This window comes from Catharus ustulatus, chromosome 4, assembly GCF_009819885.2.
Source record: "Catharus ustulatus isolate bCatUst1 chromosome 4, bCatUst1.pri.v2, whole genome shotgun sequence".
Lineage (NCBI taxonomy): Eukaryota > Metazoa > Chordata > Aves > Passeriformes > Turdidae > Catharus > Catharus ustulatus.
In genome coordinates, this window is record NC_046224.1 from 30,099,542 (window position 1) to 30,125,013 (window position 25,472).

Below are 25,472 nucleotides of genomic sequence, written 5' to 3' on the forward strand. Positions count from 1 at the left end.
AGTCCATTCTGCTGTGAAGTGTTTGCTTAGTTTCCCTGACATAATTACCCTGAGAGCATCTGATGTGCTGGCTGAAGACTACAACACTGACGTGCAAGAGCAAGTCTGGCAGGATATTCAGGGTGATACTTTGGGTTTGCTCGTGGATATCAGGATCCAGGGACATGCATATGTCAGTTTTATGTCTGTCATCAAGCAGCCTTTGCCAGCAGTGGGCAGGCCTTACAGACTGTATCAGGGAGCCATTGGACTGCATCTGCTGATTGAGAGCTGCAGGGTTGAAGTTTGGTGCTTGTGGTTTAACGGTGTGGAATTTCATCAGGATGCCTGGGGATAGACAGGGAGGTCCTGGTGCCTGCCAATCTACCTTTGCAGATGGGATATGCAGGACTCTCTTCTGAGCATGGATCAATTGTTCTCCAGGAAACTCAGTGTCAATCAATGTCAAGTGAAATAGGAACAGGCTGTAGCCCGTCATTGCCACTCTGTATTGATCTGTCTCCTTTTTCCCAAAGGATAGTCAAGAAGAGCCATAAAGAGGTCAGGTGGCACTGGCAAAATGTGACAACCACAGTGAGAGAGCGGGACCTGCCTGTATCTCCAAGGCATATTTATACCTAATATTAATAAACAATGATCCATCAGTAGATGGAACTACAGCTAATAACTGCTCTGCTTTTCGGGCTAATTACTTCAAGCTAATGCATCTCTGACCATATTAGGCAGTTTTTATTTAGAGAACATTTTGGCTAGATTTAGATATTAGTTGTCACAGAGACATGAGAAAATAGAAACAAAGATTGTGGGGATTAAGTTTAAATTTATCACAGACCTAGGCTCCTGAAGAGGTTTTTGGCACCTGTTAAGTCACTTGACCTCTGAGAGCTGCAGGTGTCCTCAGAGTGCTCTGGTTACATGCACGTATCAGGGCCCATGGGATGCCTTGGACATTCCAAGAGCTCTGATACTCCTTGTCTGCTTCTAAACATCAAACCTTGCCTGCTCTCGTCCACTGTCCCAAATTAGTGGCAATAATCTCTCAACTCCTCTTTTTCCAGGGAACTGCTATGGGAGGATAAATAGAGGAAAAGAAGAGGGATTAAAGATTTATCAGTGTGAAATATGAATGACCACCTTTCCCCACTGCTCATATAGCAGCTCTCTCTTTCTCTGCAAGGCAAAGTGAAACATGCTGTGAAACATCTGTCCCTATCAGCTTGGCACTTTAGTGTCTGCATGGGGCGTCAGAATGTCTGAATAAGCATCAGGCCCCATGGATATGCCACTAGTGGATTTGGGTGTTGATTCTTAATTTTATGTGGGTATCTCAGTTTGAATCTGTTATATCCTGAGAATATCAGACACTACACACTTTGTTCTGGCAATTTGTCCCAATTGTTATTGTCTAGGATTTTGCTTCTCTCATTCAGACAGAGAGACCACAATCGAAGAAAAGGCTCCCAAATGACTCTTGATCCCTCTCTAGGTCTTTTGCATGCAAAACACATTGAACACCTAATCGGTCACAGCTGGACTCTCTCTGTGGACTGGAATGTGTACACAGGCAGAAGGGATGTGTTCCCAAAACCCCTCCTTGTGGACTGTCATACCATTATCAATTTGCTTTTGTGGGAGAAAGTCCTTTGAAATCCTGGTACAAAAACTTCTTTTTTGCTCCAGGACGGCATCTCCAATGACTGGAAGTCTGAGCTGTCCTGGAACTGATGGAGCTGGGTGTGTGGTCTCTTGAAGTAGGAGTAAATAGACCAACAAGGGGTCTGGAGTTGGACAAAATGTGTGACAGAACCAGCTACAAGGATATCTTCCACTCATACATTGAAGTCCACTCCTTGTGTTTTTGATTTTTCCAAAGGTGTGTGGACTCCAGGGAAGTATGAACTCTAGGGATGCTTAAGCAGAAAAGGGACCTGGCATACCATGAGAGAACCAGGCTGTCAAGCATGTTTTCATTGAAAATTCAGGACAAGCTGGGGTCCCTTCCTGTCTCTAAGCACAGCAGGGCTATTTCTGATTTCACACACACCCACCACATTGACTCAGCTGGGATGTGATTCATGAGAAAACACTGGAAATGGGCTGATGGAGCTGATAATACTCTATGGGGATGTGAGACACTGGGGAAGTTATGGATTCAGGTATTGAAGGGCTGAGCTGGCCCTGCTCCAGGAAGAGAAATTAGCAAGCAGATGAAGAAGCCTCTTCAGAGTGAAGCTACTGGCCTGTGCACATCTTCCTCACTGGCTCCAGCTATCTGTGAGCTTCAACTCCTTTTCACATGACATGAATAAGGGCATAAATTGCATGGAAAAACTGGCCTTGACTTTTGATCCGTAATAGTGCAGTAAAGGTCTAATGTGGGATTATTTGTAGAATATACACGAAAAGACTAAAGCAATATGGATGGGGTTGACGTTGGTTTTGCTCTGTCCACAGATGCAGTGAATTCTGGCTTCTGACACTTCCACATGGACATGAGAAAATACCATCAGGTGACATTGTTCTGTGATAGAGGAGATGACTTTTTATAGACTTACTTGGTAGCAGTGCAATGGTTCCAACTCTTCATAGGATGAAGGGGCTGAACTGAGTCCAGTATTTCTGACAGAATAATGTTCATGAAAGCCCTGTACTGTGAGTAAAGACTTCAATTTTAAGAAGAGGTTATTTATTCTTTATAGGGCAGACAACATATTTAATTTAAGAAAACAGCATCAGCTGTAGTGCCTGGGTATAGGAATGTTCAGAATGTTTAAAAATATGTTCCAGGTTGTGCTATATGAACCATTTACATGGTTTTCCCTTGGCATTCTATGTCCATGTTGAACATGAGTCAAGGCCAAAAGCATGTCAGTTGTTACAGGGTTTGATTTTTGGGCATGCTGAGCAAGAGAATACTTCAGTCTTTAGTAGCCCAGACATATGGGTGAATGAATTAGTTCAATGTAATGACATAAATTCTTGCACTGAGGATGACATTATTTTGACCTAGGATTGTCTGGGCTTTATTACTTCATCAGCGTTTCAGAACTCCGTTATAAACCAATCAAATCTCTTTAAATAAAGAGTTACTCCAGAGGTTAGAAAACTCAAACAGAAATCACTAGAATTTGTAGGACTAACATCTTAGTTTCTAGGCAAAAGTCAGTTGGCCAAATGTATACATATTAAATTTTGAAGCAAAACAAAATTCCAGTTGTTCTTTTTTATTTATTTATTTTTAAAATAATAATCTACTTATTTTTATGATCCTCCTTAAAGTTTCTGGCAACCTTCACATACAGCACTGAGTTTTCTTGAGCATTTTGCCTAATTAGTTTGCAGAGGACTGGCAGCTGACATGACTTCCATTAATCAATTCTGATACTCTACATCAACTTTTCTTTTACCTTCTGTATTAATTCAGTGCTGAGGGCCTGTCAGGAAGTGGTTGAGAATCCCTCTGGGATTGTACATTTGCTTGAAACTGAAGTGTAGGAAGATAATAAATCATGTGAATTTCTGACACTTCTCCCCATTTGTCATTAGGCTTTCAGAGCAATTAAAGTCTGACAGTTCAGCCACACAGATTCACTTGTTTTGCTCAAAAAAGAAATGCAAGGATTATTTTTTTAATAAACAGAATCTTTGGGGTTTTTTTCCTGGATTTTCAGCTGCATTGATAAACAGCTAATTACCCTGCTTCATGGATTGTAGTCTGCCATGACATGTCTTTTTCAGTATATGAATTTTCATTATTTATTATTTTTAATAATAATCAGGAGAATTGATAAATGATAGAAAGTAATAATAACAATAACAGCAATAACAACAATAACAACAGTAATAATATTAATAATAGTAGCAGCAGCTATCATCAGTGAGAATTTGTCTGTTATCTCGTTTTCATTATATAAAGTCAGAAGGATTAAATTAAAATAACTTTTTTTGTCTCATAGAACCTGAGGGAAGTGAACATCCATCTTCAGTGTGACTTAGAAATCTAACTTCTTTCAAAAATTTCCTTCTTCAATAAATGCAAGAACTGAAAAAATAGAAATATGTCATGACAGTCGGCTTCTGCATCAGCAAGCTGATGACAAAGTTTTCCTTTCCTACCCATTACTAAGATTTGTTCTCTGGTTTACCTCAAATTTATCAGTTTCTTGGATTGAAAGAGGTACAAACACATAGGTTCTGGATCCTGTGAGCTTCCCTTCTTCCCTCCTCCCATACCCTTCTCCTTGGTTCTCTTTACTTAGTTAAACTCCTAGAAACAGAGATCTTATAAATGAGATTGAGATCTAGGCTCAGATAAGGCACACCACCTGCTCTCTCTCTCTTCCCAGCTCCCCCTTCTCCCTCAAAATCAAATTTTTACATATTTAAGAAATATTTAAGGTATTTAAGGTATGAATTTACACAGCCACAAAGATGTGATAACTCACATTATTTTTCTAAAAAATAACAGAAGATAAAAAGATGCATTTGGTAATTGAGTTACTTTTGGATGAGAATATCTTTGCGTACATTTAAATCAGCATTCCCACAGCAAAACATGTAATTCCCACTGCCCTCTAGAGAGACTTTACATTCTAGTCAGTCTAAAATTTATATGACTTTTTTAGGAGTCACTGCACTTGGATTTTTGCAGATCCAGTGACTGTCACATTATTTCTTGTGTTTCAGCTGACAAAAAGTCTCACATAACATAATGTCAATTAGAATTTCTAGTATTAACAGGAAAAGACATGAGGACCTCTTAAGATCCAAAAAAATCTGTTATTTGTTGTCTCATTTTACAGAAAGGACCTTTACTAAAGTATATTTACATAGCTGCACTTTTGACACGTACATATATTTCAAGATAGAATAGTGACCATCCAAAAAGCACCTTACCTCATATTCCAGAAACAATTTTTGTATGAGTTGAAAAACAGTTCAGTAAAATCCTGGCCATAATCTAATTTTTACTAAAAAAAGGTAGTTTTTATGATTCAGAGGAGAGGATTGTTGAAATTATTAAGTCTTTTGTGTTAACTTAATTGCAAACAAAAGGAAATACTCACAATTGAAATGCCAGAAAAGAATTTTCAAAAACTACCCAGCAAGTTTAATGTTTGATGTTCAGAGAACCACAGAATAGGTCGGGTTGGAAGAGACCACAGTGGAACATTGGCCCACCCTCCCTGCTCAAGCCTCATCAAGGATCATCCTGGACCACAGTGCATAGGAATGTGTCCAGATGATTCTTGAATATCTCCAGTGAGAGAGACTCCAGAACCTCTCTAGACAATCTGTATGCACAATGTTTTTGTAAGGAAACAGATTTTTTTTTTAAATTCATACAATTTATTTTTGTTGTAAAGAAATTATAGGAAAACCTTCCTGTGGCTACTTCCTTCACTTATTAGTGAAAATATGTAGCATAGTAGATAAAGTTAGTCTGTGTCACCTGCAAAGAAGCTTGAATATATACAAAAAACTCCCCCAAAACTTCAGCATATAAATTAAGAAATAGATGTTTAAAAACCCCTGAAACTTTACTTAAATGAACAAAGAGTGAACAGTCATGTGGAAAATACTCAGATTACAGCCTTACACTGATTCATCCACACAGTTGATGCTATTGGAGCCCTATTGAAGAGCTGTGCTGTGTGTGCCATTCTCCAGCCCTACTGACAGAAATTTAATCAGACTAAATCACTAGATGTGATGGCAAAAGCGTTTGAACTTTTTCCCTACTACAAGTAATTGGGGTTTGTGATATTACTTGGGTAATTAAGAGTCAATTATTCAGGTGAATAAGAACATGAAAAACTGAAAATCAGTTGCTTCAGCTGAAAGGGAAAGATCAAGTTTATAAATAAAGCCTACAATTTACAGAATATGATAGATTTGATAATAATTTAGAGAAGCTGAGCTAGTTTGTATTTTGGATGGGAGCATTAAATGATGAAAGTAGCTTATTAAGCCATGCTGATTCATGTGTAAAAGGGAGACCAATGTAACAACGGACAATATACTCCGATCTCAAAGCTGATTGCAAGGCATGATTTGCATTCACATTGGTTTGTAAGAGCAGGGAGCACCAATTAACCTCACTGAGAAGATACACTTGTCAATAATATACTAATGGAATAGATACTATTTTGATAGCTAAGTTTTGAGATTTAGTTTGGAAGTAATTTTCAGCATTTGTTTCAGCCTTACAGTCTCCATTGACTCAAAAAAAAAAAAAAAAGAGGCATTTATTCTCTCATCAGGTTGAGACACTTGTGAAATCAGATATCTAAAAGTGAAAACATCTCCCCACACAGAGACATGTCGCTGCAATAGGGAATTGGAGGACCTAAATTTACGTGCTTTTCGAAAACAGATATCTCAGTGCAAATAACTGGCAGTGATATAGAGATGAACCGATAGCATTGCAGGGTTGAGGGCAACCAAATGCAATTTGCACTTAGTGTGGTTACCTTTCTGTGGGGGGTGTGGGGCTGCAGTAGAACTTGGATGGAAAGGACATCAATTTTTAAAAAAAAAAGCTGAATATTAAATGTAGATTTTTTTTATTAGATTAATGGATGTAAAAAATATGCAATTGGAAAGTTTCAGACATGTCTGGGGCCTTTGAAACAAAATTTAATCTCTTTAGTAAATCATTAGTAATAATTCCAGCTACCACAGTTGTAAGAAGCTTTTTGTTTCAGATCAATGGAATTGCTTTGTATGGGTGGGCAGCCAAAAACATATTAGCTCTTCAGGCTGATAACAGAGCTGAGCTGTGGGGCCTGAGAACAGCTCTGCTGATTTCAGTGGAGCTCTGGGCTTTCTGTAAAATCAGGAGCTGATGAAGTGAAACGGCATCTCCAGGTAAGCTAAAAACACCAGAGAAAACAAGAACTGAAATGCAAAAATTCCCTCCATGAAGAAATAGTTATGGGGTTTATTGCACTTTCAATGCCTGCTCTCATTTTTACTGTCGTGGTTGGGTTATCTGCTTTTTCTTCTTTTCTGTTTTATGTCCTTGAATTGTAAATGCTAAATGTGATATTCTATTGAAATTATAATCTTTGTAAAACCATGAAATGATGAAGTGTGGTGTCACTGAATTACATGGACCTAGAAATACAGGTTAAACACAGTTTTCCTAGGGAAGACAAAATCCTGGAATTATTTTCCTTTTAAATGTATACATTACTGACTCTGTTAGTGTTCATTATTCCAGTTCTAATCTAATTCAGAAAAATCCTGGAGGAGAGACCCTTTGATCAAACCTGATTAAACCTTTCCATCAGTTTCTTCAGCCTATAGAAGAGAATTCTGAGTACCTGGAGAGACTGAACTTCTCTTCAAAAGCTTTTGGAGCATAATTTGATTCAGTCAAAGCTATCTCCATAATCCTCTACAAAAAAAAAAAGGAAATTACAAAGTTTTTGAAAAGGAGTTAGGTTTAGTTTTTCTACTGTCAGCTAGGAAGGTGTAGGGAAGTTATACTTACCAAATAAATTTTGTAAAGCAGAGAATGGTTAGAGTATATAGTCCTTCCTCAGAGCTACAATAAAATTCTTTTGAAAAAGCAAATGCAAAAGCTTAAATAACAAAATGATATTTCTTAAACACTGGCTTTTTCTTAAATGCATGTATTTTCTTTAAGTTGCCAAACTGGTTATGCTTTTTTTATTAGCACTGTAATGTACTCAAAGGTGATCACTCCAGGACAGAATCTAAACAAAACAGTTGAGGGGATGTAAGCATATTTTTTTCTTATGGTCATTTTACCTGGGAACCTCTGAAGACTTTTAGCAAGAGTGATGGTGAAATGAAGGTGAAAAAACAGTACTGTGAGAACTCTTCCTCAGCAGAGAAGTACAAAGTATGCAGTTAGAAGATGTTTCAGGACAGACTTTGTCTTACATTAAGGGCAGCTTGTTCTTGTGGCCAAGTAAAGGGTGTTAAACCCCTGTGAATTCATGTACAACCACATTAAGGCTAATTTATGTTTCCTCAGCAGTTATACTGCTGAGGTTACAGTGATGCAATAAAAGTGCACAGAGTGGGCACAGTATAAGAAGATACTGCTCAATGTCTGAATCAAAGCAAGTGAAATGATTGTGTGAAAGCTTAACCCTCTACTGTCATGAAGGTGGCAATTTAGCTAATGCCACCTCAGCCTGGCAACTCATTCTTTTCAGTTTCAAAATCTCTATTGTGTAGTCTCAGATACAGAACAATCATTTTGTCTGAGGCAGTAGGGGGAAGGTAATTAGAAAAGGCCTGACTTTTTTTTGCATCTGTAATTAACAATTTCAGACTGAAAGAAATTCAGACGTAGAAATAATAAATGATTCTGCTCTGCCCCAGGCAGGTGGTTAAGGAGGTAAGAGAGAAAGAGATCATGCAGGGTTCTGCCTGGGTCTCAGTAGGCAAGGCTCAGTAATAAATGGATTAATAAAATAACTGTTTTGACAGAATAAGAAGAATATTATAGTTAGTGGTGTGTCTTAAGTCTCATGACAGTATGAGGCTGAATTTATGCCAGTGTAAGAAAGCTAGTAAAAATTTGTAATCCAATTAAAAACATTACTTCTTTGCAAGAAGATATTAAAAGATTAATATTTTTATATTATAAAAATCATAATGTATTCTTGTTATTCCTATGTCTCTGTGCTCTCTGAAAGGATGAAATGATGATAGAAATGGATGGTGAAAAAATAGCTGGAATTACATTGAAAAAAGACTAAAGCTGGAACTACCTTGAAAGACTAATGTTAACTGCTTGCTTTCAGAAGCTAGTTTCCTCTGTAGTCTCCTTCAATTAGCATGAAACCATCATGGAGATACAATTACACTTCATTAGGGATCCATGAATCCGGGAAATGAAACAGTCCATTCTCTGTAGACACTGCAGACAGCGACAAGATATGTGCTTTGTAGATCTAATCTGTTTTCTTATGTCCCAGCCATGAATTGAAGCAGTTCCTACAAAGATTGTCTAATGGTTTTGTTTAGCATATTTTCTACTCGTAGGAAAACGACTCCACCACTAACCATTTCTGTTGTGGTTTTTTTTTGTTGTTGGGTTTTTTCTTTCTAAAAGAATAAGTATTTTGTAGGAAGATGAGAGACAATTCATGTTACAGGAACTCAGCATTTTACAGTGGCAAATGCCTCTGATAAAGTCATGATTTATGAACTTCTCAGGATAAAAGGCAAGAGAGTGACTTATGGTTATCTTTCAGCAGACTGAGAAACTCACAGACAAACTGGCAGCAAGCAAAGTTTAAAAATTGCTCACAAAATCGGAACAGGTTGTTCTAAACTTTTTGCTCTTCTGCATTCATGAAGGCCTAGTGCTTTGTTTGGAAAGAAACAAATTCATTCTCAGAAGCTGAGTCATTTAACTGAATTTTCATTGGCATGTTCAGGCACTAGTGCTTCAGAATAATGTCCTTAATTAATGACTTCTGGAAGGAAGACAAAGTAGAATGAAATTAGAGTCATTCGAGATTCTGACAGTAATAGTCTGAAAGTCAACTGCTACAGGGTTTCTGAATAGCTCATGAGAAAACAAAGATTCTGTCACTTAAAAAAAACTTAAAATGTTTCTGTGAAAAGTAGAGGCACATGTTGGCACATGATTGTATAAAGAAGTGATAGGTAGGTTGTTTAGCCCGTCACATATCCACAATTGTGGAATTTATAGGCACAGGTTGAATTTTCAAGCTGGAGATGTCAGGCAACCAATATGTATTTGGTGCAGTAGATATCTCTGGTTGGGTGTTTTCAGATGAAAATCATAGGAAAAAAATCAGTAAAAGAAACATTTTATTTCCATCATATGGAGATTTTGGAATGGATGGATAGGATTTCTGCTCATACTGAGGACCTGAATAACCAGAGTAACCAGTAAAACAACATCAGGGCGGGATACAAAGAGCCAGGATGTGGGGGAAAAAATCAGGTTTTAAAAATTTTTTTTAATCTCAGATTCAGATTGATTTCTCAAACTTGTTCATCCTGAGTGAGAAACCTCACTGTGGCAATTAAACTAGTATCTTGATCTCAGTATGACTCTTCACTAGTTTGGAATATTAATTAGGCCAGCTTGAGACAGGATAACTACTCATCCAACATTGATGCTCCTGTTATTGCTGTGGGCTACACAGAGCCAGGGTTTGCATCGTGGTATTCTCTCAAACAGACAGCTAATTTGGCAAGTAATTCTTCTGTGACGAGCAGGCTTGTTTTCTGCCTTCCATTTCAAAAGGCTCTGGCTTTGCTAACTTCTAGAGAAGTTTTTTTGAATCCTGAAATTCACATTGAAAGAGTAACCACCTGTTTCCCCAGGTGCAATGGTTGTGTCTCAGAATGGAATCTTGCCAAGAGACAGCTGCTACAGCTCTGGTTGAAAGCCCTGGGTAGCTACTTAGCACATCTAGATCCACAGAAGGAAAAGAGCTAGAAGAAAGACATTTCTGAGAGAAATTTGATGTGGCACCATGTTGCAGCAATCAATTTTTTTTTTTTTCATTGCTCTTTATGCTTTTTTCCCCCACTGGAAAAAACTACAAGGTAAAATGCCAATGTCACTATTCCTGGACCTACAAGTCTCTGTCTTTCTGACTTTCCCTTTACCCACCATTGCTCTTCTGCCCTCCATCCCAATCCTCAGCTTCAGTTCCAGAGCACAGGAAAATATGTGTCTCTCCATTCAACAGAGAATTTTAAGCTAATGTTTAGATCCCAATGACTCTTGGACAACAATATGCTGAAACATATGGAGCATGCTGGGCTAAATCAACATTTCAATAAAGAGAAATGGTGGAGTCAATAAAGTAGCATTGGTGTCAGTGAGTTTAATAAATGGAGAATGGAATTAAGCTAGGAAAAAATATTCTCCATCATCTCACTGTTGTCTAAGCAGAGTAACTCCAACCTTTTCTCCTTATATTTTTCTTTAGATTTTATAGCTTTTCATTAGTTTTATTTTGTAAAAGAGGAGGAAGGTTGTTACCTCTCTGATGCTGTGTCATGTCTACATGAATAGATTTTTACAACAGTATATGTCTCTGTTCCCTCAAAGAAAGAGAGAAAGAAATAAATAAAGAAAGTCTGACCTCTGCCTCACAGTTTAGTAACACAACCCTGTTTTGTGGTATTTTTCATTACACTCCTACTGCACAACAATATGAGCTGAGATGAGTTTTGCAGTCAGCCTTTGAATTTTCTGTTTTGACACATAGACCAGAAAATAGTAATGGATTATGGAGAAAATGATGCTCAGAATATCTGGCCATTCTTCTAGAAACTCGAGATTGAGAAATCTTAAGTCTCCATGTAAACATAGGAAGAAGCAGTGATGTTTCAGCTTCACAGTGGAGATCTGTCTGAATTTAGGGTCAAGGGTTGGCTGTACTTGAAGATACATGGAAGAGAACAGAAGTGAAGAGATGGAAAGGCTCAATCTGAACTTCAGGAGTTCAGAGACATTGAGATATATGATTGCTTTGGGAGAAAACTGTTGGCCAGGTACTAACAATTATTTTGACTTTTACAATGTGGCTTCTTTTCTTCCCAATAATACGTGAATTTTGAAGATATAAAATCTGGTTTTCTCTGAACAATGAATTATCCTCAAAGGATCTAAAAGACACCTCCAAATCAACAACACTTGTTCTTACAGGGGACTTCAGCTTTCCTGGAACACCATTTGAGTGGGAACACTTCAACTTAGCTGGGAGCGCCACACAGCTGGCACAAACAGGTCCAGAAGACTCCTGAAATACCTGGATGATAACTTTGTGGTGCAGTTACTAGGGCAGCTGAATAGAAAAGATGCCTCCTTGAACTGCTGCCTGCCAACAGGGAGGATCTTCTGTGCAAAATGAAGCTTGGCGGCCAACTTGGCAACTGTGACCAAAATGATTGAGTTTAAAATCTCTGTTGACAGAAGGAGAAGTGTCAGCAAAACTTCAATTTTGGACATGAAGACAAAATCTTGAAATCCTAAGCCTTTAAAGTTTTACATTACTTTTGATTGTGCTAAGTAGTATAACTTGTACATCTTGATAAATGAAAATCTTGCCCTTAATGCCAAATACTTTACATGAATCATCAAAATTTTAATAGGTGATATGGCATGAATGTCAATAAGTAAAATACCTGTAAAAAAAAAGGATTTTTAAAAAATATTGGAAATTCATGATGTGCAAGAATGCTTGTTCTGGAAAGAGTGGGAGGGATAGCATTTGCTGTAAAATAAATCACAGCATACACTTTCCCCCCATCCTGGAAGTAAGGAAATTTTTTATGCTGCTACTTATTTCTTATTAACTTTCTTCTCATAGAGGAGAATAATTTTGCACATTTTTTGTGTTTAAAGAAGCCTCACCAAAATTTTTTCAGTTTTGTTTCTGTTTAGGATAGGTCAGTTCTTATATCTATGGACAGCACAAAGCAACCACAATGTCTGATGGGAATCTTCTTTGATAGATCTATTAATGAGGTAAAACTGTCACTGGAAGCAAGAAAATGTTTCTAATGTTCTACATTTTATAAATCCTCTTGCCCAGTAGGTTGTGAACTTGCCATAATTTTTTATGCCTAAAATGCATTTATGAGAGTCAAAGAGCTAGAACTTCCGCACAGGGGTTGTAGAAACCACCATAGATTAGACAATGCAAATGTACACTTTTATTTGTTTGTGTGGTTTGAGAATTAAAAGAAACATTATCACCCTGAAGACTGGAAGAAGATGAGGATACCACAACAGTTTATTAATAAAATGATCCTATTTGCAAATCAGCCAAATCTAGATGAAATGTACCATTTTCATCTCTAGAACAGCAATTTTAGAAATTTAAAAGAAATTAAACCCCTAGGTATAACACTGTGATTTTCTTTTAGAAAAGTCATATGTTCAACACCATTCTACTCACTACAGAAACTGGACAAATAAAAAATATTCATAATTGGAGAACACCATTGTTCAGATCTCAAACACAGGGGCTAAGGTAAAAATATAATCTGCTGAGAAATAATTTCTTGTTTTGTCTTGGGAAAATCATATCTTAGCTACAGAGTAGGTTTTAAGATATATTCAAGTATTACCCATGTTTTAATGTTTTTTTCTGTACAGCATACTAGGTAGTAAAATACTGCAATGGAAAAGGTAAATGACAAATCTTTAAGTAGGAAGAAAGTGTGTTTTTTGAATGTTTCACATTTAAAAAGTTAATAACTATCCATAAATATATTAATGAAAACTGTTAAAAGTAAAATAAACTTTTTCTGATTTCAAATGAATGTGGATTTTTGATCTATTGGCTAATGCCAGTGAAATTGAAAATCCTTCTCATTTGAACTTCAGAAATATCTCACTTGTTATTTCGCTGGGGAGAAAATCTTCTTATCAAACAAAGTTTTCTCTTCTGAATACTGCTAGACCTTTACTCTCTTGTGTATTACATTGCTGAGACATGGACAAAGCTAAGTGTTCATGAGAAGTCTCATGATTTTAACATGAAATAAAATGTCATTGAAGCAGGCATATAGTCTGAACAAGAGGCAAAGAAATTGTTAATAACATATTATTGCAACTGATGATATGTACTTAGTGGCCCATGAAAATACTGACAGGGCCTGAAAATGGAATTATGACAGGAATGGAATTATACTCTCAAAATAAAAAAGAAATAAAGAATATGAGCTGGTAAACTAGACTGGAATCACTGAACTAATATGAAATATTCTACAACTATTAAAACACTTGAATATCCCTGTCAAAATAAAGTTTTTTAAAAGCAGTAAATAAAGATAAATGTTGGACTGAACTCTTGCAAAAAAACTGCTTGTGGAATGGTGATGAAAAATGCCTGAACATAACAGACTCAAACACCACAATGTTCCCCAAACCACACAAATAACAGCTTTATTAATTATGCAAACTTATTTTGTTTTTGAAGACTAATTTTAAAGATTAAGAGACCACCCATCTTTTAACCTGGAATAGTACACTGTGAAAATTAAAACCAATTGCTACCCTAAACCTGATCTTACACATTCACAATTGTCTTTTTGTTTGTTTGTTTGCTTATTGTTCTGTAGATTTCAGGATTCTTGAGAAATTTTGAGAAAAAAAAATATTCTTGGTTCAAGTACAGGGGCATATCCAAATTATATTTGAAAGTTATGGACTATATTGACTGGCTGATGTCAAGATTCAACTTCAAGGGTTGATTTATCATAACTTAGAATAAGGTTGATTCATCCTATATACCAAATACTCAGGAAAAGAAGTTATGTCTGTTCTTAGAAGTAGTCAACCGGAATACTTGGTAGCATTGTTAGTGCTAATACACAGACAATCAAAATTTCAGTCCTTGCAGAGACAAAATGTAGTGAATGATGGTCTAGTCTTCCTTCAGGAATAAAAGTACTATGTGTGAATTTTTGAAAAGACGTGAATTTTAAAGACAATATGGAGTATTAAAAGGCTAAATGATATTCAGGCAAAGCAGTGGTAAAAAATATTGTTTTAAAAGGAATTTTGTCTGTAAAAACCAAAGTAGCCACAAAAAAGAAAATGACCTAGAAACCAAGGAGTATCTTTTCAGTTCTGGAATTCAAATATAAACCGATTACAAATAAGTAAATTAATCACACAACAGTCTAGAGAGTTTGAGATTTACTGGATTTATGACAAATCAGTAAAGCAGAACAAACTGTAAGATAAATGTAACAAAGTACTCTAAAAGTCACCAAGGCAGGCAAGTCACTGGCTGAAAACTTTGAGAGAAAATAGGTGTTTTAGCAATCCCACTAGCCAGGAATAGAAAATGACAAAAGAGAGTTAGTTCAGAAGAAATATGAACATTTCAGACCATTTTACAGAGCATTGTGTACTACAAATAATACACTCATTCAACAGGATCATGTGAGAAGGAGAAATTTCGTTTTCTTGGAAAGGAAACAAAGGCTTCTGGGCTTGTAGAGACTGAAAGAACTGCTGATTAGAGGAACCCATTACAGGGACAAGCGTTGTTGCAGCGGTCCTTAACTAAGTATTGGTGGATTAGGGAATCTATTTGCATGAGACCATCCAAGTAAATCAAGATTTGTTTTAGGCTAGCACAGCAGATGCTCACATCCTGACACTCCTAAGACATGCTCATGGTCTAACAACCTTTGATGTAGTCAGTGCATAAACCAGAGTGCGGGCTAATCAGAAATAATCAGAAGCCTTTGGTAAAAGATGGGCTTTTGCACTCCTAGTCTTTACAAGGTGCTTTTGTAAGGTGGAAGGTGCTTTCCTATGTTTCCATAGGTTAGGGAGGGAATCCAGGAAGGGATGTTCCTTGTTGCTGCCATGCTGGCATTGGCAGGGCATTTCTGACCACCTAAGCCAAGCCCTCAAAACAAAGGAATAATACTCAGAGCAGACACAGAACATTTGACAGCTCTCTGTTGACCTTTCTTTAGTACACCCTCCTTCTGAAAGATGACTATGTTCCGAATGTGTGGATTTTGTACTGCCCTGGGAAATAGAGAGCTACATGTCAGTTGGGAATCCTAGTATCTGAAAGAGACCTGTTGTTCTGTAAAACATGTTATTAGCTTAGATGGATAAAAGTAAAACAAATTTTTTAAAAAGTACATTAATCCTTTGGAACACTGTGGGTCTAAAAGCAAGTTTTATATTAATCTGGTGTAAAAACCTGAAAGTTCTTAAATAGGCAGTACAAAGAATTTTAATTGAGGGGAAAGGCTACTGTTAAAGTGTATACACTCCAAAAATTTAATTTTCTACTTCCGTGTACACATACATCTTTATCCCAGACAATGCTACAAGGATTCGACACGGTGCTTGCCCAAAAGCAGGGTACAAGGATTTGAGTATCAGTACTAAATAGGCTTTCCTAGGTAGGCGGTCTTGCAACTTAACACACAGTGGTGTATCATCATGCAATTTGGGTGAAAGATGGTACAAAACAGCAGGAAAGCGTATTCAGAGATGTGGATTAAAATGAGAAAAAAATAGTGTGTGGAAATAGTTTGCGTAATTGACTTCTAAAAAAGACATAAATTCACACCTATAAACCCCTTTCCTAAGGCTGTTTTAAAATTCCTAGGTAAATATGAAAAATTGTAACTCTCTCCTTATTTACCACTATAGATGAAAACAAGGAATTCGTTCTTAAACACCCTCCAGCATTTATTTCTCATTGACTAGCTGAGCTAGCCACCCAATTCAATCAACTTTTTGGAGATGAAAAGTACTTGCTACCTTACTGAGAAAATTGTACTAATCTTAGTATTTTATGCACCATTTGAGAAAAACTAAAGCAAACAGGGAATCAATTCAGGTGAAGGAGTGAAGGGATATGTAGTACAATGTGTTTTAATCTTTTTAATATTCCAATTATATCTTTGAGGAAAAAAATATTTATTTATTTTAATACCCTTGTATATTGTAACTCTTGTTACTGCACACTGGTAGCTGGAAAGATGCTGATAACACACCAGTGTTTTGGCTGCAGCTGGTATATTTGAGCAGAGCTGGTGCAGCATCAGTGATGTCTCCCCAGCTTTCCATGTCCTCCAGTGCCTTCCCATAGACTGGGGGTGTGCAAGATCCTGGGAGGGGACACAGCCAGGACAGCTGACCCAAATTAACCAAAGGGATGTCAGGATTAACCATAGGATGTCAGGTCACATATAAAAGCTAAGAAAAGGAGGAGGAAGGGGGAAGATTCCTAGAAAGTGGCCAGACAGTGAATGCTGATGGAAAGTCAAGAATAATTTTTTTCTTTGTTTATGCATACACAAACTTTTACTTTTGCTTTACTAAACTGCCAGGCCAGCCATTCAGAGGAGCCCTGATCTGTGGTGGCACAGACATTGAACATGTACAATGACATGAGTGAGTGGTCACCTAGCCTGTGATGATGATTTCTGGGAGAAATCACATGGATGCATTGTGCTACCCTGAACTTTTCTTTTAACATACCATGATTGCTCTCTTCTCTGTGCACCCAGCTCTCAGGCCAACCTCTGCCATCCATGACAGACTGTGATGTGACAATTTCATTACTCATTGAGGAAAATGCCAATGCACTGTTACATGTATACATCTAAATGGAAATCTTCCCTTTTAAGGAAGAATAAAACAAAGTCAAAATGCTGTTGCCCTGAAGTACCACAGTAGATCAGAAAAGAGGTCATTGAGACAGAGGAAACTTAAATATTTTAAGATAACACACAAAAAATAAGTTGATGCAAACCAAGTTATGTCATTAGGATTTCTCACACTGACTATTAGATTCAAGCAGGAAGAGGAAATCAATGAGAACATTTGAATTCAGTGTTAATAATTATTACTTCTTAATTTGCATGTACAGTAATTTCATGATTATAAGCTGCACCTGATTATAAGCCGCATGTCCAGGTGTCTTGGGTTACAATACAGGGTGTGATAAAAGGTATCCATCCTATAACCATCTGTTGAGGGTGGGGGCAGTGATCCTTATCTCAACGGCAGATATTCTTCTAAGGGGCCATCCATTGAAACCAGGCAGGGCATTGTTCTTTATCTTTTCACAACCCATCCTTCCTCCAGCCAGTCATCTTCTGCTAATGGCCCATTGAGTCCCACTGTGTGACTGATAAAATTACTGCATCCCATTGGAAGTTGCTCCAGCCAGGGGGAAGAGCCCAACATTTCTTACCAAGATAAAAACAGAGGTTTTGGACACTAAGGGAGCCCCTTTCTCCACTGGACTCCAGAGGAAAACCGGATTTCACCACATCACCACTGGACCTCTGGGAGGAAACTGCACCTTGTACAGGAGCAGTGCTCCAACTGAATCACATCTGTCACTGCAGGAGGATGCAGCCACCATTTAATGGGACTGCTACCAACACCCTGCCTGACGGGGTGTCAGGTTGTACTCTGACTTTGTCAGGGTTTGGGGTTTGTTTCTTTGTAGTACTGTATTTCTATTTTAATTTCCCTAGAAAAGAACTGTTATTCCTAATTCCCATATCTTTGCCTGAAAGCCCCTTGATTTCAAAATTACAATAATTTAGAGGGAGGGGGTTTACATTCTCCATTTCAAAGAGAAGCTCCTGCCTTTCTCAGCAGACACCTGTCCTCCAAACTAAAACAGCAACTTTTCATTCTTTGTCCATATATAAGCCGCACCTGATTATAAGCCGCACTCCCATTTTAGTCAAAATGGTGTGGCTTATAATTGTGAAATTACTGTATATTTTTACATGCAAAAATTTGTTCCTAAGACTTACTCCAAGCAGTAACATTGAGGCATTGATTAGAAGTACCATAATTTTGGTGTCTATCTAAATACTGAAGTTTCCAGCAGTGGAGCTATGGTCTGAATTTAGAGGATTAAGCACTTATCCCTGTATGAAATGGCTTTGACTGATTCAAAGGTTATCCTCCCATATCAATATGACTGGCCTCATTAACATTATATCATTGATTTCTTGTCATTGCACAGGATTAGAGTTAAAAATCATGTAGAGTTTCAAAACACCTGCTGTATGGGCTCATCAAGCCAAGATGATGGTTCTTTTTTGGCTCCTTGATGCTTTTACGTCCATAGAAATCAATTTAGTTTCTGACTAGAGCTCTTATTTTGTTCCTGCATGAATGCAATTCTAGTCTTAAAAGCAGAGATTTACAATGACTGTATTCAAAAGCCCTGATGTGCATTCAAAATAATGCTTTGATTTAAGTTTACCAGTGGGTATATTAATGGGAATAACAGATTTGAAGTGACTGTTGCAGAATAGCAAGGGAAGGTGCATTTTAAAAATTCAGTTATTAGTAGAATTAAGAATTGTGGCCTTAGTTCAGAAGATCATCAAAGATAAATGACCAATTTTTTCATAAAAATTCCACAATACCACTAACATAATCTATCTTTAAGAAAAAACTTAACACTAAAAATTACAGAAGTGTTTCCATGACTAGAAATGCACTGTTGAGCCAGCAGTTAGAGTAGTATGCTTATTTTTTCCTTGAAAAACTTCAGAAACCATGGGGGTTTTTTGAGTACTCTAAATACTGAGAATACTGAGTGCTTTGTGGAAAAATACAGGGAATAAATATTTTCAAAATTAGTGTGTACAGCTTGGAGAGTTCTGTTACTTAGTGTGCTACAGAGATTTCCAATTGTGAAATCTTTTTCCTTGAAAGATCTGGTCTAAAAAAAGGTTTATATTTATTTTATGAGGTTTTGTTTTGGTTATAGGAGATGTCATTATGTAGTTTAAAATTGGATAACAATTATCTATTCTTTTAAGGCAAATCTAGTAAAACAATATTTAACATATCAGTGATTGATTTTTCTGTAGTAATGTAATTACCAAAATATTTAGCCAATTTATATAAAAGGAAAAAAAAAAAATTATTCCCTTAGTAGTTTGCAATCATGTGCTACACAGAAAAAATCTGTGCAGTTTGAGATAAAATCCTGTTTTGTTGTCTTGTGACTAATCAATGCCACAATAGCTCCCTTATGCAGTGGGACAGTGCCCTTTGTAAGCACATTTTCCGGCAAAGAAAAGCTGCCTTGAATTTTATTCTGTCAGGCAAATCTCTACAAGTCTTCCCATTTTCCTGAAGGCAGAAGCAATTCTGCAGATACACTCCTACCTCAAGTAGATTAATCAGGGGAAGAGCATTTGAATGAATCCCTGTGGGATCTTTTCAACACTCAGGTGCCTTTTCTAGGTAGCTCAAGAGGAGAAAAGCGTGTCCTTCTTTCCTCTGTAAAATGAGTATGTTGATACCAATTTCAGTGATGGACTGAGAGAATTAATGTAATTAATGCTTAGAGTGCTTAGATGTAGGAATCTGGAAAAGAATGAATAATTATTATCACGGGTATTAAAATAATTATGAGGAACTATGGCAAATTTCTACCAGTTTCCATGTTATTGTTTGGATGTATCACACTGATTATGCTGTGATTCCTTATAGAGAAAGATGCAGTGAGTAATAATGTGGTACTGAAGAGTGGAAGATTAACATCTTTCTTCCCTTTTTAAGGAAAATAAAGCATTTGTTAAAATGATACGGTTTTTTTTTGGTGGGTTTTTTTTGGTATGGTTATCTTTTTTCTTCTTCTTCACTTTCAGTTTGAGCCTGTCTCTCCCCAGGATTTTGTGACACATGTAAAAAGAAGGTGTCAAAATACATATGTTTAGGTTTGAAGAATCAACTACTGTATATCCTTATGTTCTGAAAGTGCTCCTGAATAATTCTTCAAGCTTGTGGTCCTTGAACAAAGGATTGCATACATTAGAGATGTATTTGTTCTCATGTGGATTGGCAGGAGGAAATCCCATTAAAGTTAATGGGAGGTAGAAGAGCATATGTGAAGAAGAAAACATCCCCAAGGAGGTAATAAAGATGTTCCATTTTCTGCCTACATAAAATGTCAGAGCCATCTAGAACTAATCTTGCTTATTATTAAGAAGAAAAAAACTGCTGGAGAGTGAAAATGCAAGATTTCATCCGTATGCTTAAATGTAACTAGAGAACAAAAGTAAAATTTAAATGATGTTTAATCCACTTTTGGTACATGCTTGTACAAAACTAAGACCAGAAAAGCCGCAAGCACACTGTCACGGAAAACTAGGCATTATGCAGAGCAGCCATGCTTGAGGAAAAAGGGAGGCAGTGCAACAGCTCCCATTAATCAAGGAAATCCATCTATGTTTCTACTCATAGTCATGGTATCAGCCAGTGCGTGTTTCTCATTCTGAACATGCATGTAAGATTGATGTTTATTTGAGGAATATTTCATTATAAATGAGCAAACTTTTCAGAGGCACACAATGCTTCTGGATTACTCTGTCTGTCACTGACACTTTACTGCAGGGTTGAAAAGCTTTTATACTAGTCATGGTCTCTTCTTGAGAGATGGATCTGTAGTGGAAACAATATTTTATTTCTAATTCTTTCAGTAAAAAAGCATGGGTATCAGGCCATCTCAACCAATTAAATATCAATTGATTTGAACCTTACACACTCCCAGGAATATCACTTCTGGACCAGTGTCATTTAAATTGATATCTCAGCAAAGGTTCAGCAGAAACAAGAATGCCTACTGAATGCCTTGAAATGGATTGTGCTGTTTCCCTGATGGGGAAACTGGCATTTTAATTTCTTGGATTTTAAATAAATGTCAGATCTTATAAAATAGTTTTTCTCTCTTCAGATAGGATTGTGGATCTTCTCCATCTGCGAAGGAACCGAAGGTGGAAGGGGAGAGGAGATGAAGAGCGCCATATGCACATGGTTTCCCAGGAGCTGGTTAGGATTGCCTTTTGAGGAGGGAAAAGAGTTTATATGACCTGTGCTTTCCCTACCTAAAGCTTTGAAAAGGAGGTAAGGGGCACTCACATCTAAACAGAATATTCCATCCCCTTAACCATCTTCAAACTGCTAGTTAAATGAAGCATTTGCAAACCATATTTCACCACTCAAGAGATGGCATCTTGTTTCTTAACTTTTCACCCTATTTGATAATGTTTATTTTTCCCTTGCAGCCACCCTCTGGAACAATTTTACTGAGGATGTGTGAGTGATTGGTAGGTCCTGGGAAGAATTCTGCCCAAGAATGCACTCCTGCTTTTCAGCATCCAGGTCACAGGAGATAATTTAATGTGGGTTTTTCTCTGACCTTCTTTTCCTTTTCTTTCCAAAGATCACACTAAGGTAAAAGTGCCACTGTCTTGTCTGAGACAAGTGCCATGTCATTGACTGACAAGTATTCTTTGTCAATCAACATCCCTGGTGTAGGTTGTCATGTTACTGTGTGAGTGATATATTTGATCCTCAGCAACTGCCTGTGAGAGTGAATTTATTTTAAACTTTGTTTGCAAATGTATTTGCACCTAATGTATTCATGTAATGATTTTGAAAAATATTCCAGAAGGTCCATTTGAATCTGAGGTTATCATGAGGTCAAGTGGGTGATGTCTTTCTGTATATCTCCTAGTTCCCTGTCCTCCCAAACTGACCATATGTACTTACTAGTCAGCAAAAGAAACTTGGACTGATCTTTCTTGTGCAGTAAGTTCTTTCTTATTGCATCCCTTTCCCCGTTAGGAAATTAGGATAAGAAAAACCAACCGACATTAACTTTTCTTGCCATAGGTGTCTTGGGGAATCCTGAAACAGCTAAAGCCTTGCTGTACTCTAACAATCTGTTCAACACAACAGCTGACTATTGCAGTATCATAAGTCCAATTCAAGAAGTACATTTGCTTAAAAAACAGTGATGAGTTATTGTATTTCAGCTTTAACATATGCCAAAGAGAAATGAGGCAACATTGCAAGCATTATACATTACTTTTGACTCATTAAATGTTTTGTTCCATTTTCCTACCTTCTGAAAAAAAATAATAAAGTACTTTCTACTTTAGAATGTAACAAGACAGAATCTATATGATTTATGTTCATCTCATATGAGAAGGCAGTAAACTATCACAAAACAACAACATTAAGTTTCCATAAGCGAAATCAACCTCTCTTTTACATTTGAAGGTAAAATCACACAGGAGAATCAAGCACCAGATAAGACTTACATATTTTATTGACAGAACTAAGACACCATTCAAATAAAATATTTCTAGCTGGTTCTTATGGTCATAACAGATGCTTCAGTCTTATAGAAACAAAATAAGTTCTAATAAGCATGAATTTGAGAAAACAGTTCCAAGAGAAAAGTCCACATACCTTCCTAGTTTATCCAAGTTGTGAGCTATGTGCAGTCGTGTGCCCCATAAGCTGTTTAATATCCCGATTTGTGACATATTTTTGTTGTTGTTGTTGAGTAAAGCCAAACTTTGAAGGATTTTTTGAGGACCTTAGGTGCTTAAAGTGCTCTGTTTTCTATTCGTCATTTTAATAAAATTATTTAGTGCATAAAAAATTTTATTACACCATCAACAAAACCATTTTGTCTCTTCTATCTTGAAGGGCAAGTACTACACACTATCCTACTTTTATTTCTATTTTAAAAATAGCAAGCCTCCTGAACACCTGTTTCAGTTTGTTATTAGGAATGTTAACATAAGTAACAATGGTTTACTTAGTCATCATTTTAAAAATCTATATTGTGAAAATGCCTGTGGGGGTCTGAGCTCTTTTACCACATAACCACTGTCTTTTGTCTAACAATCTAAGAGGTTTGCAAACATATCAATTAAACATCACAAGACCCCTTTGAGGGAGACATGGTAAGAAGCATTGTCCTTGTTATACAGATACTAAAGAGGTTTCTACTTGTTGAAATTCACACAGCAATTTAGTTCTATACATGGAAATAGAAATTAATTGTCCTGTGATCTAATGATTCTTTCACTATTCATTTTTTCAAGTATGATGATGGTAGTAAATATCAAACTAAATACACAACAGATAGCTGATATCATGGAACATTCTGATTATATCTGTCCTTGGCTGCTTCATAGTATAGAGGTTAATTCAAATGTGCTGATTTGGGTAACAAATACCAATAAGAGTTATGTTCTCTTCTCAGTATGTGTTTATAAGTCTCAGTAATGATAATGGAAGTTATGTGCCTGCAGGAGAATGAAAGAAGAATTTATCTATCATGTCAATGATCCATGAAGTCAGAAGAAATTATGTAGTCCACTATAAAGGCACTGAAGGAGTCATTATAGCCTATTAGGTAAAAATTGTGTTTTTTAATAGTCCTTGTATAGAATATGCATGTAGCTAATAAACTATAAAGCTCAGATGGAGCCCTTGTATTATTACTGAATTACTGGGCTTCAAGATGGTGATCTTCAGCTAAGTATCCAGATGCTGTTTTCAGAAAGATGAACCTTTTATTCTGCAGTGCTGATGGCTATGCAACAGGCTCATGTGTCAGAGTGTGCCCGTAGCAACCTGCATAGGGACAGGTGACAGCAGCCATGCAACAGAGTCTGGGTTCTTTTGACAGAGCCGATAAGTGGCCTGGCACAAAAAATCACATTTAAGAGGCCAATTAATCTTTGAAAAGAGGGTGAACATTTTGTTGAGTCAATACTGTGTCAAGACTGTAAACCACTCCCAGTTGCTAGCAGAGTGACCGAGAGGAGAGAGTGCTACTCCTGATGTACCTAAAGGAGAGATTTTGGGCACTTGTCTAAGGAGCCTGCAGGTCTCAGCAAGCTGATATGAAACAGAGATTGTGGTGCACAGGCCTCCTAATGGAGACACAGTTTCTAAAGCCATTATGTAGAGTCATGAGCTGCTGCATAGCCAGGAAAAAGGAAATAAGGAGTCTTGAAGTGTGACTAAATGTCCTTTGTCCAAGAATTGGAACACTCTTGTGGGTGCATATATATATCTCAAAGGTGTTTTTTCTTTCTAACAACCTTTAGAAACTCAGCCCTTTAGAATACCTGCAAAACAACCAAGACAAATGGGATGCCAGAAGTTGTTAAGTAACCTGGCTGAAGTTATGCAGCTGAGCAAAGAGCAGCAGAACAAAGAATAAAATCTAGGTCTTTCCACATCTGGTTTGTTGCTTCAATCCATAGATCCCATTGGTTTTTACTTCCTGAAGATCGTTCCTATCTCACATTATTTCCAAATGAAGACTATTCTTTTCTTTACTGTGCCTCATTTATTCTGTGTGTGAAATAGTGCAGTAACCCCAGAAACATTGTGGGGAAGAACCTTATCTGTGTCTTTTTAATATGCTAAATACTGCAAAAAGGAGATTCTTACATCTTTTAGATGTATCATAGAGATTCAGCATAATTGTATCTGGGACAAATTTTATCTCTGGGGAAGGGGAAAGTATCTCTTTAGAAGTTCAAAAACAAACGTCTTTGCAACATGAAAAAAATGTCATATGGAAATAGCTTGTTTCTCAGCAGCTGGAACAATAGATATGAATAAAAAAAGAACTCTTTTCTATATATTCTCTCTATCTATGGGAAGGAAAAGACCCATATACCAGCTCCCTGCTTATTTGGCATGGAAGTAATTTTTTTAAAGTTAGTTGAAAAACATGTGAAAAACATATGTTAGTGCCTACTATGGAGGCACAGTCTCTCCAGTATCCATACTATTCACTATTTATATAATTTTTAATCAATTATATCTAGCTGCCAGTTTGTTAAGTGTTTCTGCTAGTGTACATGGAAATCCAGAGAAAATTATGGAGGCAGTTACTTTTACAAAGTGTGTATCTCTTAGATGTTTCTGATGCAATTTATATAAGGTCTAATTCTGTTGTAAGAAATTCTTGGTGAAATAAATGTGTAGGGTTAACTTTCACCAAAATACGTGTGCCAATGTGCTAACTGGTAGTCTAGCACTGCTGTGCAAAGAAAGTTTTACTAGGACTAAACCAAGCCAAAAAAAAAAAGCAGTACAAACCAAAAGTTCACAGCCAAAAATGCTGCTTGGATTCATC

General features: G+C 36.9%; 1 long non-coding RNA gene across 1 annotated transcript in view; it reads left to right on the top strand.

The window, feature by feature from the left end:
- LOC116995855 overlaps nucleotides 1-22,025 on the top strand; it is a 39,435-nt gene extending 17,410 nt beyond the window's left edge. Inside the window, exons 2-3 of the long non-coding RNA XR_004417788.1 lie at nucleotides 21,249-21,418; nucleotides 21,580-22,025. This is a non-coding gene — a long non-coding RNA (uncharacterized LOC116995855). The remainder of the gene's footprint in view (nucleotides 1-21,248; nucleotides 21,419-21,579) is intronic.
- The last annotated feature ends 3,447 nt before the right edge of the window (nucleotides 22,026-25,472 follow it).